Source organism: Cucumis sativus, chromosome 1 (genome assembly GCF_000004075.3).
Source record: "Cucumis sativus cultivar 9930 chromosome 1, Cucumber_9930_V3, whole genome shotgun sequence".
NCBI lineage: Eukaryota > Viridiplantae > Streptophyta > Magnoliopsida > Cucurbitales > Cucurbitaceae > Cucumis > Cucumis sativus.
Genome location: NC_026655.2, coordinates 21,966,037 through 21,977,813, shown reverse-complemented (window position 1 = coordinate 21,977,813; position 11,777 = coordinate 21,966,037).

The window sequence follows — 11,777 nt, the reverse complement described above, 5'->3', positions numbered from 1 at the left end:
TATCGATTTGTCAGTTGTTTAGCCAAAAAGCTAACAAATCTAACTTTTGTTTAAAGTGAAAATCGTGAGAGTTACTCATAGTTGTGAAAAGTATATCAACAGTGAAACTAAAACTTTTCAATATAAATTATAAAGTGTTGAAGCAAGAACAAACGTTTCCTTTGACTCTTCTAAGGATGAAAAAATAAACAAAAAATATTAATATATCAAAGCTAATTACATATTTACAAAACACCTATCTCAATTCATCCTTTATATTACTTCCACTTTATTGTATGTCACATTAATACTTAAAAAAAAATTGCATATATCATACAATTTTAAAATTCATGTTCTATTTTCAACCTTCCAATTTTGAGGAATTTCAAATCTTAATGAATTCCATTGTTTATTATGGCACAAAATAAAATGATTTCAATTCCTGTTTTTATTTAAAAAAAACTATTAGCGAAAATGTTGCATGATTTCATATGATTTCAAAGTAACTGCACAATTTTCTAATTTTCAGTTAATGGGTATATTTGTATCTTTCTTTTTATTTTCAATTATCTCACATTTGGATAGCTATAAAAACAAAGAGTATGCTAATAATAATTAAAGAAAAGTTGTTGGTAGAGTTGACACGAATAACAATGTAAAAAATGTGGCTATTTCAATTAGAAGTATGAGTTAAAGTGAATAATGAGGTAGTAAACATATTTAATTATTAGAGGGCATTTACGGGTTATTTGAAAGAAGAACTGAAAAAAAGGAGTGATATTGAAACTATTTAGGAAAATTGGGTGAAAATTTTATCTTCATTAGAATGATATTCTACGGTTAATGCATCTTTGTCCTTATTAGAATGCGTACCTTTTTTTTTAATTTCAACGTATTCTTTCTACCTCTCATGATTAATGCATCCATTTTATTTATTTATTTTAAATAAATTCATTTTATTGTTTTTTTTATTTTACATTATTATTTAATAATTATTAATTATTAACTTTTATTTCTGTTTTATTTATTTTTTAAAATAAATTCAGTTTTTTATTTTTTAATTTTTAATTTTTCATTATTATTTAATCAATTCCTAATTATTAACTTTTGTTTTTGTTTTATTTAGCCTTTTTTTAAAAAATTTTCATTATTACTTAACAAATTCTTAATTGTTATTTTTTGTTTTATACAAACCTAACAAGTATTCAAACGCATCTAAGCTTTCAAACGACTTAAGTTCGTAACTCATAACTTACCAAAAATTTCAAAAAGTGTGAAAAAAGTCGTTCAAGACCCAAAATAGCAACCATGTTTGTATGTGCAACAAACTTAGTTTGTAACAACCTAAAAGATGTTCAAAACATGTTTAGTAAGTGCTTGATAGTTGAAATCAAACACGAAAAAGTGTTAGAAACGAAAAAATTCATAGGTTAGTTTCGTTTATATAATGATGTGTATGTCTCTACAGAAAAAGTAATGCACTCTTGATTTTAACTGCAGATCGCTCTTGACGACCTTAAGGTATTCTCTCCCAACATCCGCACATTTAAGGCAGCGGACTGGAAATGTATTTCTCACACACACGCCAATGGTGTTACTGAACCAAACAACATGTGGAGATATTGGCTTCTCCATTCCTGGAGCAATGGTAATTGGAATTCTACCACTTTCTGAACGTACCTCTCCAACTACAAGTTTTGAGACTGTTGACATCTCCTAGGAGTCGGAGTAGGTTGAGACACTTTTGCTACAGAAATGAAGTTATGTTAAACATAAATCGTTACTAACTTTTTTTTCGTAATTAACACTCACCTGATGTGTCGCCCACTGAAGACGTTGTCGATCCCACGTTGTTCAAATCCTTGTCAAACAGGAGAAATAGAACATATGTGTCTTCGAAATTATTATGTGGGAATGAAGAAGACATAGTACATGTACACATTTGACTCAAAATTCAAACAAATATGAGTACATGAAACTGAATGCATAAAATAATGAAATATGTGGATACGTGGTTCTTCAACATCATTCGTCATCACTAGATTCACTTTGATGGGACAATCGATCATTCTCATCGTTTATGAAGTCGTCAGCAACATTCGAACGAATCAGTCTTTCAACAATTCTAGGATCAACGTTGGGTCTGCACAAAGTGTCATCCTCAACTGTCTCTCCGATTTGATGTCTGTCGTCAATGATTTCCACTATATTAAGTTGTTCATTGTCAACATCATCGATTTTCAGCAAATCCCAAATTCGTTTATTCTGGACCACTTAAACAACCCTCCAATTTGTACCATTTTTCGGATTCTCTATGTAAAATACTTGGTGTCCCTGCGTTGCAAGGATGACTGGTTTGTCGACGAACAAAAAATTGGACGTGTTGATTAATTTGTAACCTAACTTTGCATGTGTCCTATGACTTTTGTTGTTGTCTGTGTCATACCACCTACACTTAAATAGCTAGACACGTAGTCCGATGGGATAATGAACGTCAAACAGTTCACCAAGAACACTGATTACCATTACTACACTATTTTGAGTAGTGGGTCTGAAATCTCGTTCTACCGTGTGAAATCTCACTTCACCGACAATGCATCAACTATAAGACCGAACGTCAGACGTTGGTCCCATCGCAAGCGAAAATAAATCAGTGGAAATGTTTTCTCTCTCACGCATTTCTATAACCTGATTTTTGAACCATTCAGGAAATGCTCGTTGGTGTCTTCTCTTAAACTCTCATAAGTTTTAATATCGGGGTAGTTCGATGTGTATTTTACTCGGCCTCAGCGGCTCGGCTCTCCTTGCTTTCTTTATACCAGTTGTTATGCTGGGTGAAGAACTTGAAAGACTAGCTGAGTTGGGTTCTGCTCGGGCCAAAGGCGAAGAGTTTTCCATGTAAGTTCTGATGCCGAAGGAGCTCGAGGCGCATTTTACTCGACCTCAGCGACTCAACTCTCCTCGCTTCTTTCTACCGGTTTTTATGTTGGGTGAAGAACTTGGAGAACTAGGTGGGTCGGGTTCAGCTCGGGCCAAAGGCAAAGAGTTTCCAGTGCAAGATCTGATATCGGGGAAGCTCGACACACATTTTACTCGATCTCAATGACTCGACTCTCCTTTCTTTCTTTCTATCGGTTGTTTGCTAGGTGAAGAACTTATAGAACTAGGCAGGTCAGGTTCTGCTTGGGCCAAAGGCAAAGAGTTTCCCATGCAAGTTCATATATTGGGGTTGCTCGATATGTATTGTACTCGGTCTCAACGACTCGACTCTCCTTATTTTCTTTCTGTCAGTTGTTATACTGAGCAAAGAACTCTAAGGACTAGGCAAGTTAAGTATCACTCAGGCCAAAGGCAAAGCGTTCCCCACGCAAGTTCCGATACTAGAGGAGCTCGACGCACGTTTTACTCGGTCTCTATAGCTCGACTCTCCTTGCTTTATTTCTACCGGCTGTTATGTTGGGCAAAGAACTCAAAGGACTAGGTGGGTCGAGTTTTGCTTAGGCCAAAGGCAAAGAGTTCCTCACGAAAGTTCTGATAAGGGGGAAGCTTGACGTGTATTTTACTCGACCTCTGCAGCTTGGCTCTCCTTGCTTTCTTTCTATCGACTGCTATGATAGGCAAAGAACTCAGAAGATTAGGTGGGTCGGGTTTTGCTTAGACCAAAAGGTGAAGAGTTCCCCACGCAAGTTCCAATATCGGAGGAGCTCGATGCACATTTTACTTAACCCAAGCGGCTTGGCTGGCATTTGGGTCTGGTGGATCGGGTTTTGGTTTCTACTTGACCTAACAATCATATTTTGCATTCAAACAATCTTATACAAATGGGTATGGCCAATTGAGAGGTTTAAAATTAATACAAAAAACGTAGCAGAATATGGCCAAAAAAGGGGTTTAAAATTACGATAAAAAAGACAGCGACACATATTATTATGTACAAAATTCACAATATTCAGAAAATGAACATCAAGCTATCAAAATATGCATTTTCAACATATGTAAAATATTCAAATAACAAACACAATCACAAACCCAAGCTTCGTGCTCAAAAGGTTAGGTAGACATGTTTTTCAATGCTAAAAAGCAAAGTAGACATGATACTTATTCTAAGAATAGAGAATTTCAAAAGTTTTTAAATTTGAAATTTTTTTGCAAAATTGACAAAAGAAAATTTTCCTAAATGACATGAAACATGCAAGGCTTCAACCCCCCTCCCCAACACACACACTTAAAAATTTGCTTTATCCTAAAAGCATTTTAAGCAAGATTCTAAGGATGTTCCCTTGTAATCTAGTTTCTTCATGAAAGTTTGCTTGCAAAGATCCCAAGTTTAGTTATAATTCAATTCCCTTTATTCTTACAAAAAAAAAAAAAAACAAGAATTTCCATCAAATTTTAAATTTTATTAAAGAGGTTAAACTAAAAATTGTAGAAAAAATGTGCAGATTTGTTCAAGGTCGGTTGTATTTTCTAAGTATCACTTGAATTATCAAAACGACCTAACAAATATTTAATGTAAGTTCGTAATTCATAACCTACCAAAAAGTTGAAAAAGGTTTAAAAAAGCACTTCAAAACCCAAAATGTCAAGTGTGTAAGTGCAACAAACTTAGTTTTATACAAATCTAACAAATATTCAAAACATGTCTAAGCTTTCAAACGACCTAATAACGCTTAAGTGTAAGTTCGTAACTCATAACTTACCAAAAATTTCAAAAAGTGTGAAAAAAGTCTTTCAAGACCCAAAATGGCAACCATGTGTGTATGTGCAACAAACTTATTTTGTAACAACCTAAAAGGTGTTCAAAACATGTTTAAGTATCACTTGAATTTTAAAGACGACCTAACAATGCTTAAGTGTTATTTCGTAACTCATAACCCACCAAGAAGTTCAAAAAATGTAGAAAAAGCACTTCAAGATCCAAAATGGCAACCAAATGTGTAAGTGCAACAAACTTAGTTTCAAACCCCAACCTAAAAGGTGTTCAAAATATGTCTAAAAATCACTTGAACTTTCAGAACGACCTAATAAAGCTTAAATGTAAGTTCGTAACTCATAACCTACAAAAAAAGTTCAAAAAGTGTGAAAAAACACTTCAAGACTCAAAATGGCAACCAAGTATGTAAGTGCAACAAACTTTGTTTCAAACCATCCTAAAAAGAGTTCAAAACATCAAAACGACCAAACAATACTTAAGTTAAGTTTGTAACTCACAGCCCACCAAAATTTCAAAAAGTGTGAAAAAAGCACTTCAATACCTAATATGTCAACCAAATGTGTAAGTGCAACAAACTTAGTTTCAAACCAACATGAAATGTGTTTAAACGACCTAACAATGCTTAAGTGTAAGTTCGTAACTCATAAACTAACAAAATGTTCAAAATGAGTGAAAAATGCACTTTGAGACTCAAAATGACAACCAAGTATGCAAGTGAAACAAAATTAGTCTTAAACAAATCTAAAAAGTTTTCAAACCATATTTAAGTATCACTTGAACTTTTAGAATGACCTAAAAATGTTTAATTGTAAGTCAGTCACTTATAACCTACCAAAAAGTTCAAAAAGTGTGGAAAAAAAACACTTCAGGACTCAAAATAGCAACCAAGTGTGCAAGTGCAACAAACTTAGTTTTAGACCAACCTAAAAAGTGGTCAACTCGTGTCTAAGTATCAATTAAACTTTCAAAACGATCTAACAAAGCTTAAGTGTAAGTTGGTAACTCATAGCCTACCAAAAAGTTAAAAATGGTGAAAAAAGCACTTCAAGACCCAAAATGGTAACCAAGTGGTGGGCAAGGTCAACAAACTTAGTTTCAAACCAACCTAAAAAGAGTTCAAAACGTGTCTAAGTATCACTTGAACTTTAAAAATGACCTAAATAAGTTTATCTGTACGTTCGTAACTCATAACCTACCAGAAAGTTTTAAAAGTGTGAAAAAAGTACTCCAAGACCCAAAATGACAACCTAGTGTGTAAGTGCAACAAACTTAGTGTCAAACCAACCTAAAACGTGCTCAAAACGTGTCTAGGTATTACTTGAATTTTCAAAACGATCTAGCAAATCTTAAGTGTAAGTTCATAACTCACTATCTACCAAAAAGTTCTAAAAGGTTGAAAAAAGCACTTCAAGACCCAAAATGACAACCAAGTGTGTAAGTGCAACAAACTCAATCTAACCTAAAATGTATTCAAAACATGTGTAAGTATCACTTGAATTTTCAAAACGACCAAACAATGCTTAAGTGTAAGTTTGTAACTCACAACCTACTAAAATTTCAAAAAGTGTGAAACAAGTACTTCAAGGCCCAACATGTCAACCAAGTGTGTAAGTGCAACAAACTTAGGTGTGTGTTGATTATCTTTTAAAGTTTGCAAGCATAAGCGAGCAAGTTGAGACATTGTCTTAGAAGCAGAGGGAAATAAGAAGAGAAGACGTTGAGTTGGCTGAAGAGTTCAAGCATGAGTCGGAGGTGATGAGCCCAGAAGATGACAAAAGGGCCTCACTTAAGAAGACGAGGAAGAAAGCCGCCATCAAGCATGAAAAGAGGAAGAAAAGCAAGGTTGACACTTTCAGACCCGAAGAAAGCCAACAAAGCCCCAAAGTTGAGCATTGCCAAGGATCTGAAGGTGGATAACGACATCTTTCCTTTCAATGGGGCCCTCCGAGAGTTTTTGGACGCCCCAATTAAGTCGTTTGAATAAAGGAAGTTCTTCAAGAGGACTTCCAAGATTCGATTAGAGGTTGTAAAAAAATTCTACGCATCAAATTACAACCAAGCCAAATATTATGCGATAATGGACAGAAACAATGTCTACTTCCACGTTGAGGTCATTGGCAAATTGTACGATTTTCCCTTCGACGATGAGACCCCAAAGCAAGTGTTAATCACTACAACTTGGAAAAGGCAAACCAAGGAAGCATCGGAAACTATCGTGTGGCCCAAGGCAGAATGAGATATCACATCAATGGGAAAGTACCTATTATACCCACACCAGCTGTCCACTAAGGCGAGTGTGGCTCTTTTTCATAAAAAGACGATGATGCCACCACGTCACGAAAACACCATCCTACTAGAGTACGCGATGAAGACTTACTACATTAAGAACAAGATGGTAGTTAACCTTGGTGCCATAATCAGAAACTTCATGCTCTCTTGGATGGAAGCACCTAAAGGCACTACCTTTCCCCTCTACCATTAAAGCTCTTTGTCTGAAAGCGATTCCAGAGCTTTCAGCTTCTTCGCAAGCACCCATTTCTGGTGGTGTATGTTCTTAAGCGACACTCAACTAAATCATAACGCTGCATCAAAATAGAGAAGAAGAGAGATGTCTCAAAACCCTTAATAAAATTAAGGGAGAAGAAGAAGAGGCCTCTCTGTTGCCACTACCGCTCAAGAGAAAATAGGCGTCTAGCTACCATAAAAAGGAAAAGAGATGAAAGCTAGACGCGACCATCAATCCTAAACCTCTAGCCATCCTAATACCCAACTCTTCCATCGCCTCCTCCAAAATTTAAATATTTCAGTCCTCCTCCTCAACCAAAAACCCAACCTCCACATCAATCATACCAACATCCTCCACCTTCCACTCTCCTAAGTGACTATCACCTCTGTCACCTATTATCCTCTAGACATTTTCCAAATCCCTCGTCATCATACCAACATCCTCTACCTCTCGACCAGAGTTTAACAAGCCCTTACGTGATGAAAAAATGAATTGTTAGCGAAGAAGAATTCCACAACCCTGAGGAAGACTTGCAGTGCATTCCTCCCCCTATTTCTAAAGAGGAAGATGTGTCTCTTGCGTGTAAACTCTGGAACCCAAGAATCACTAAGCCATCTAAGGAACTCAAAAGGATATTACGATTTGAGGTTAGGAAAAAGATGTTTTAAGATTGATGCTTCAAGATAGATTGGAAAAGAATTTTAATAAGATTGGATAGTTAAGTTCAAGTGTTATGAAAGATGTGTCATTATTTTTAAGATGACAAAAGAAAAGAGTCATCATAACAAAAGGGCCTAAAGAATGTTTGGAAATTGGCTAAGTGTTGGCTAAGGCATGTTGCATACTTTAGACAGCCAAAAGTGTCAAGAGAACCTCTAAAGAGATAAGTTGGGCGGCCAAAGGTTGAGATGTGGTATGGTCGAGAGGTGTAAAGGCTAAATGGCCATAAACTAAGGTCAATTAGCATCTCAAGGTTGATGATTCAATCCTCACCCTTGCAATTGTTGAACTAAAAAAATGTGTCATTATTTTGAAACATCAAAGTCTTACCCAATATAGAGTTTATCAACAAACTTAGCAGTAGAAAAAACAGCCAAACACCCCCTTTTGGCATTATAGTTGGTTGTAGGATATTCTTGTGGCTTCTTAGTATTCCGTCTCTTAAACTCCCTATCAAAAAAATGTCTCTTATTAGGAATCATATGGTTTGCCACATTTTAAAATTGGGACCTTAAACCAAGGAGAGAACTCAATAAGGCTATAATTGTGAAATGCACTGGATTCCAAAACCTATTATCTGCCATACATTTGACTTGCACAAGAGTCCTTTGGCTATGGAAGTTGGAGTGCAGAGGATCCTTCAGAACAAAATCCCTTATAAATACATTGGTCGCAAGCTAGGATATCATTAGTGTCGTATAGATGGATCAATATGAAAGTATCTGACACGCCAAAAGGTCTAATTTTTCATGTGGGAACTAGTCACAAAGCCATTAACATGTCAAATAGACTTTTAGGTCTACTGCTAGACATATCCCTATTCTCTCACAGCTGTCCATCTGCCAAAATGATTCAGAAACACAAAACAAACTTCTCCTAAGAAACCAGGACACTCTAGTTTAGCTAGTGTGTCCATCTCCAAAATGTGTCAGGCATTTAGACATTGTCACTTTTTGAACACATATTGGACACTCTTTAGTACACTGAGACATTTGTTGGACACAAACAATTTCTCTAATGGGAATTTTTTTTTATGAATGCATCTAGTTTGAGTAGTTTTTTCACCACATGGATCAAGAAAATTCGAAGGGTTTTAAACGAAAAGGAAAATCTTTTGATATACTTTCCTAATTATGAAGTTTCTTGCTTGTATCTTATTGCATAATTTTAATAGATCAAGAATCAAACTCGTTTGTTTTTTAGAATCGAATTAGGTTGCATGCTTCTTGGTGTATTCATTCCAAAGTCTTAACTATAAGCTAGGTTCAAATTTATGCCAACTAGAGCCTTCTTTGTAACCCCTTGGTGTAGTGGGGAGATCTATCTCCCCTCACTTTTTGTATTACCTCTTTTTATCAATATCAATATATTTATTGTTTGTTTCCTATTAAAAAAATCAATGAAAATTTGAGTTTCTTCTAAAAAGAACTAATCAACCATTGCAAGGAAAAATACTATATTGGTATATATTTATGTCTACGCAACCAAGTGACTACTTTAGTTGTCGTCGTTAACCTATGCTGCTTGGTTTTAGCTTTAAGGTCAGGTACAATCCTTGACACAACCTAAACTAACATGTACTTCCATATTGAGATATGTGACAAATCAATAGATTCGTCTCTTCAAGGATCTAACATCGATCAAAATTATCCAGTTTTTAATAAATTACATCAAAATGGAAATTAGGTCACATCATTTGCACTTGCTTGCTTTGTTGACTAAATAAACAATGCAGAAAGTTTAAACAAACATACATGCAATAATATATTATAATTCTAAATGGAAGGGAAGATACTTGTAAGCTTTTTCTTTTACTTTCTTTGAGAACTCATTGGATACACTGAATCTACGGTTGATGGAATAACAACTTGGTAATAGCAATTGTGATCTTGTGCAGGAGCTCCACGACACCAAAATGCAATCATAAATCAAACAAACTATATGAATAAATTTACACTATATAAATCCATCCTATGAAGACTACAACGGAGAAAGATGGGATAAAGATAAAGCATAGGAAGAACAAATACCCCATCGAAAGTAAACTGATAAAAAATACTTTAAACTGAGAGTAATATATTTCGAACCAATTTTCTGCCGGCCATTAAGATTTACCCACTACAACTCTGCACACAAATTTTTTCTTATAAACAATAACTAACACAATCTAATTGGTATTATATGGATATAAAAGACATAATGGATCCATATTTTCTTGAATGAAGTAAGAATTTAACATATGATTCACGTTTGAAGGAATGTTGTGATGTTAAAAGAAAGTAAATGTATTACTACAAGACCTGAAATAAAAAAAATAAAATTATCTCCATGAAACCACAAATATTCTATTTAAATGTAGTTACGTCGATGAGGTAAAACTACTTTAAATCTTTAAATTATAATGCTATTGTAAATAAATGACATAAAGTTAAGTATAGTGAATTAATAATCAAAGAAAAATTTTGGATTTCGTGGTTAAATTCTACCTTTTAGAACCCTAAAAGTGGAAGAATTTCAAATTAGTCTACAAACAAAGAATTTGGAAGGATTTGTGATCCACTAAGGAGGTCTCCCGGGGCATCCTTGGGTACTTATTGATCAGAGACTAGGAGTAGTTGTGATCTTTGTCCATAGTAGTCATCCAGCCAGCAAGGGAAAGACCACGACGCGCAGTGGAATAGGAAAAATAGCATCGAGCACAGCTTTTGTGTCACCATCAATCATTTTTCCTTTAATGGTAAACTAAAAAAGGTTTTGTCAAGTAGGAAAGCATGATTGTCACGTCAATCGACAGTTGAGAAATCTGATCCTGTTAGGACTGGAATAAGAAGATGGTGGTGGAGCGACGAGATGGATATCTGGTAAGATGGGGTTTCTCAAGATTTCGAAAAAAGACAAAAGAAGATAAGAGAGAGAGAAAAAAGAAGAGTAGGGAAAAAGTAAAAAGGGAGGGAGAAAGTAGAAAGGGAGAGAGACCCAACCTTTAGAGAAGAAGAGTCCAATTAAAAACATGTGAATTATTTGTCATAAGTTTAAAATGCAAAACAATGTTTTTAGAACTAAAAAAATATTTTGGTTTTAAAAACTAGACTAAAAAAATAAAATTTTACTAAAAAAAACTAAGATAAAAAAACTGTCAAAGAAGAACTAACTTGTAAAGCAACAAGATTTTAAGCAATGATGAAGCAAAAAAATATTTTGTTTTTTGAATAATTATAATGCAAAATTTTTAAGAAATGCAAAATTTCATTTAATAAGACAAGAAATTGTGAACATTAGTTTTAAATTTTGACAATGGATGAAAATATTAGAAATTTGAAATAATGGTTGAACACGCATCTTAGTCGTCACCACAAACCAATCCAATTTTTCAGTAAAAGATGCTGAATTTATAATTAACGGTTTTATACAATTTTTTAATTTAACTTACTTAATTTGAGTTTTCTTGCGATGTTAATGTCCATATTATACGAAAAGTTGTCTTAAATGATAAAACTGTTGAAGATATTTACAAATATAACAAAATTTTACAGTTTGTTAATGATAGACATCAATAGACATTTATCGGTGTTTATTGACATCTACCAGTGGTCTATCAATTATCCTTTCTAATCTTTTAGTTTAGTGGTTATTTATCAAGCTCTTAATAAATTTAATAGTGATTTAACAAATATAATGTAAAAAATTATTCCAAGATTACCTCAGAGTATCACTTGAATTTTCAAAACGACCTAACAATGTTAAAATATAAGTTCATAACTCATAACCTACCAAAAAGCACGGATAGAAATCTAATTCTGATAGACCATGTTCTAAATATCGGCTTATCACTAATCAATCATAAAAAGTCTATAACAT